We start from the raw sequence: 5590 nt of genomic DNA on the forward strand, positions 1-5590 counted from the left end.
GGTGTTTGGGGGCGGAAAAGGGCCAAACCCTGAAATTACCCGGATGTGGTCTCGCGCGCGCATGCTCAGTGGCCTCCCGACAAGTTGGCAGCAACAACACGGCCCTGGTCGTCGCCGCCGCTGCGGTAACGGAGCGGCTCGGGCGGCGGAGCCCGCGCTCGCGCTCGCCCGCGCGCCCCCGGACGCCTCCCCCGCCCGCCCGTCGCCTCCGCGGCCGCCCGGGGGGCGGGAGCCGGCGAGGGGAGCCGGGCGCCCCGCGAGAGAGGGCCCCGCGGCGGGGCGACCCGGAGCTCGAGGCGCCGGCCCGCGCGGGAGCGGCGCGCGAGGAGGGGCGGCCGGGCCCGGGCGCCGCGGGCCGGTCGGAGGAGCGCCCCGGCCCCGGGGGGCGCGGCCCGGCGCCCCGGCAGCCGCGGCGGGAGAGCGGGCGCCCCTCGCCACCGCCCGAGCCCAGGTAACGCGCCATGTCCCTCCCCTTCGGCCCGGGCCGCGCGCCCCGCCCGCGGCTTCCCCGCCCCGGGGCGGGCTCGGCGGGGCGGGCGCGGGCCGGCGGGGCCGCCCGCGGGGGAGCGCGGCCGGGACGGGCCCGACCGGGCCGCGGGGCCCGGCATCCCCCGGCCCGGACGCCCCGCGCGGCGAGTCGGGGGTCCGGGCGGCGTCGGGGCCCCGCGGCCGGCTCCCCTTTGTTGCCCCGGGGAGGCCCCGGCCCGGCCGGGCGCGCGCGGCGCTCGCGTCAAAGTTGTGGCTGCCCCGTCCTCGCGGCTCCTCCCGAGCGGATTTTTGTTTTCTCTTTGTTTCTTCCCGGTCGTGCGTCCCGGCCGCGCCTCTCGCTGGGGTCCGTGGACTCGCAGAGCCCCGCGAGCGCCGGCGGCGTGGGGGACGCGCTCCCCGGACCTGCCGCCCCCCGGACCTGCCGCCCCCCGGACCTGCCGCCCCCCGCCCCGCCCGGCGCCGCGCGGGGAGCAGGCGAGGGGGTCCCGGCGAGGGGGTCCCGGCGCCCGGGCCGCGAGTGCGGGGGCAACACGGATGCACGGTGGAGGGCGGCGGCTCCATCACTTTCCCGGCTGCTGTTAGGATTTCTCAAGCTAGATTTTCGAAGAATGGGTGTGTTTAGTTAACTTGAAGGGTTTCTTTTCGGGTATAGAGACTTAAAAAAAAGGAAAAAACCCTATTGAAGAATAATGGCTGTTTATGAAAGCCCCACTAGAATTAAAAGCACGAACACACTTCCAATTTATTTATTTTGAAATTCTTCATACCTTTAGTTTTTGCATTGTAGTTTGAGGTGAAACGACTGTGTTTTTTTTTTTCTTTTTTTTTTAAGGAATGGGAAAATCATGGGGCATCATTTTAATTAGTTTGAATTGATTTTCTAAAGGCATGGCGTCTTGGCTGATACTTGTTAACAGTATTTGACTTTTGCCAGAATTGACATCCGTTTAGTCTCAGTAGCAGCTTGATTATTTGGGTGTTTATAAAGCAAGTAGGTTCAGTACTTTTTCCTGGCAGAAACCACTTAGTCTTTCTAACAGAAAATTCAGAAATGCATCCTTCATAAAGCAGTTAGATTTAGAACATTGTATATGAATAATTTTTAGTGCAGATTTCACAAGTTTCATTTGCTTTGTTGTTCTGCGTGTAATTGATGTCAGTTGAAATATAACACAGGAAGTTGTAAAGTGTAACTTCTTTTTGGTCTAAAGACTCATTCTCTGTATATTGGAAGGTTCTGATACAGTTAGTACGTGTAATCTCGAGTTGTAAATGGTTGCTGTAATTAATATTTTAAACTACAATTTCTCATTAATGTTTCTTCCATAACGTCGTGATTTTGTTCCCTTAAGTGTGTTTGTTATAGCTATAATATAGACAGGCCCAAGCATTTCAGATTTGGCGTATCTTTAGGTGAGTGGATTATGTAGGTTTAAGTTGTTGGACTTAAAACTAAAAACTTCTCTAGAAAAAATTGATTTTGTGAGTCTTAATGGAAGTGGCTTTTTATTTGCTTTTCAGGTTTTTGGGTGAGACTGCTTTAAGGAAGTATAGCATGTTAATTTTATTTTTGCAGCAGGAGTGCCTAAGGAGAAATTTCTCTGTCCAAGTAACTTCATTGTAAATCTTGAGCTTAGGGAAAAACTGCGGAATGAAGTTTGTGTTGAGAATGTCACTTTAAAATTTTTCTGAATGTTTCATATGGGTCATTGACATTTTCTGATGACTGTGCTGCTTGAAGCATTTCTGCTTATATTAGGAAGGAGCAAATCTTATTTCTAAAAAACTATGCTTCCCTGAAACTACATTTTTATTCGGTTATTTCTACGTTTGTATTCTTTTTTCTGTATTCTTTAGAATTTTCCCCCCTCAAATTTAAGAGCAAGTATTAGACTAATTTATGCTGCCCAGTCACACTACAGCTCTCCAACTTGGAAACTGTTTTTATCTGATTGAGCCGGTGTTATAGTAACATCATTAGACACTATTCTAATTGAGCTGTGAATTGCTGAGGCCTCTGCTTGAGCAGTTAACCCTCTGTGATCTGCCTCATTCGGTCCATTTAAGATGCGTGTTTGTTGTGTCTGTTTTGCCTATTTTGGTGAGTACATAATCATTTTTCTTACATTATGTTTAAACTTACTTCACTTATACTTGGCTCCCCTCTAGTACATACCTAACTTTTTTTTTCATTTATCATTTCATTTTTAATTTGTCATTCAGTCATTTAAGAGTGGATGGTTCTGGGCCTCCTGGATGGCGCAGCGGCTGAGCGCTGGGTTGCGAAGCTGCCCGCAGCCTCTGCAGCACCGGTTCCATCCCTGGCTGCTCCCCGGCCACCAGAGGAGGGTCCCGCATGGGCATGGCGCGGAGACCTCTCCTGCCGCCCGCTGCTCCCCTCAGCAGTGTACTTCGGTCCTTCTGCCTGCTCTGCTCCCCGCTCTGGCTCTGGTGAATTCTTTCACCCTCCCGTGCTTCTGACTGTACCCAGTGCTCGTATAAATAAATAAATAAATAAATAAAGAGTGGATGGTTCTTTAAACATATGAACCATTTTAATGGTCATTGTACATACTTTCCTCTTTTTCTAAAAGTTTGTTTAATTATTGTGTAAAAATATTCTTTTGTGATGAGTAAAGGTGACTTCTGAGATGATGCTTAATGTATAAAACTAAGTTCCTGACTAAAACGCTTCATTGATTTCACTGTTTTCTACATTAAATGAGAGTTACGGGAGTTAGATCAACATAACATAGAATTTAGTACAGTTTTGTTAAATTATCAAATTTTGGGCTTTCTGCTCAATAATTGATAAAATTTTAATTTTTAAAATGAGAAATTCAGAGCAACTACAAATCTGTCTAGGTATCATTCACTTGAGCCACTTTCAGTGTGATATTGTCTGCATCATTGTATGCCAAAACATATGCTTGATAATGAGTCATATTTATTAGAACTTTTGGATTTTTTTCTCATTATGAAATGTGTAATTTTGGTGATGGGAAATGTGGCTCAATTCCAGTTTCTCAGGAACAAGGTTTTTTTTTTTTTTTTTGAAAAGCTTTTAAAATTTATTTTCAATTCATGTTTTTCTTCTTTCTGCAGTGATCATAAACATTAAGATATGGGTCTTGGGTAAATAATTCTTTGAAAATTTTTTTAAAAGAAGTTGATTTTCATTTATTTATAGCAAACCAATTTTTAGAATAAACATGGTTTGTCTTCAATATTTTTTTTTTTATAAATTTTATTGTTATATTCCCCATACAATTGCAGCCCCCCATTCTGACCCCAATCCCTCCCCTCCCGCCCCCGCCCCCCTAAAAGTGTCTCTGGTTCATAGTTTTTTGTTGATTTTGATTTTCACTTTCTTATAGTTATTCATTTTCCTGGTCCCTTATTTAAGTTTTCTAGATTCCTGCTATGAGTGAGACCATCCGGTATTTTTCTTTTTCTTTTTGGCTTATTTCGCTGAGCATGATCCCTTCCAGCGCCATCCATGTTGCAGCAAATTGCATGTGTTTATCTTTTTTGAATGCTGAGTAATATTCCATGGTATATATGGACCACATCTTCTTGATCCAGTCATCTATTTTTGGGCATTTGGGTTGTTTCCAAAGCTTAGCTATTGTCAACAGTGCTGCTATAAACATAGGGGTGCAGGTGTTCTTTGGAATTGATGTTTCTGTGTCCTTTGGGTAAATACCTAGGAGTGGAATTGCTGGATCATATGGAAGCTCTATGTTTAGTAGGTCCAGAAATCTCCACACAGCTTTCCACAGTGGTTGGACCAGTTTGCACTCCCACCAACAGTGCAGAAGAGTTCCTTTTTCTCCACACCCTCGCCAACATTTGTTGTTGCTAGTTTTTTTAATATGTGCCATTCTCACTGGTGTAAGATGGTATCTCATGGTAGTTTTGATTTGCATTTCCCTGATGACAAGTGATGTTGAACATTTTTTCATATGCCTGTTGGCCATTTGCATTTCCTCTTCAGAGAAGTTTCTTTTAAGCTCTTCTGCCCATTTTTTGACTGGATTATTTTCTTTGTTGTTGTTGAGTCTCATCAGCTCTTTGCAGATTTTTGTGATCAGTCCTTTATCATTAGTGTTGGGTGCAAAAATGTTCTCCCAGTTGGTGGGGTTTCTCTTTGTTTTTGTTATTGTCTCTTTTGCTGTGCAAAAGCTCTTTAATTTGATGTAGTCCCAGCTGTTTATCTTTGCCTTCACTATCACTGCTTTGGGTGATGTGTCTGTAAAGATGTCTTTGATGTGCAAATCACGTAGTGTTTCGCCTATATTTCCTTCTATATATTTTATGGTTTCAGGTCTTATGTCTAGTTCTTTAATCCATTTTGAGTTGATTTTTGTGTATGGTGTGAGGTGGTGGTCAAGCTTCATTCTTTTGCATGTAGCGACCCAGTTTTCCCAGCACCATTTATTGAACAAACTTTCTTTGCTCCAATGCATAGTCTTTGCTCCTTTGTCAAAGATTAGTTGACCATAAATCTGTGGGTTTATTTCTGGATTTTCTATTCGATTCCATTGGTCTGTATGTCTGTTCTAGGAACAAGGTATTTTAAGTTGTGTCATCTTAACACTATTATATGGTGTGATTGGCATCTGGGAAAACATTTTAGCCATGAGAGAGGATAAAACACTAGGGTGGTGCTTACCTGTATAAAACTAAGATGATGGTTAGAATCTAATAATGTAAGTCCTGATTATTTGGTACTGCAAATTATATGATAGGTCAGCTAGATACCTACTAGAGATGGATTATTATTACACCTTACTCAATTTAAAGTTGGTGATAATTGTAAATACTTTTAAGTTCAAGGTCTGTACGTCATTATTTACATTTTAATGAGTTTTTTGGTAATTCGGAAAACATAACTTTCGGGGATCATCTTTTTATTGCCTTTTTGCTACCAAGGTTAAGGGCAATGATTCTCAACTGTGGCTGCACTTTGAAATCTCTCTAGGAGCTTTACAAAATTCCTATGACTGATCCCACCCCCCAGAAACTGGTTTACTTGTTCTGGTTTGTAGCCAGATTGGAGTTCTGAAGTGGTTGAGCTGCTTGGGTCCTCTAATTTATT

Source organism: Talpa europaea (genome assembly GCF_964194135.1).
Source record: "Talpa europaea genome assembly, chromosome: 13".
Lineage (NCBI taxonomy): Eukaryota > Metazoa > Chordata > Mammalia > Eulipotyphla > Talpidae > Talpa > Talpa europaea.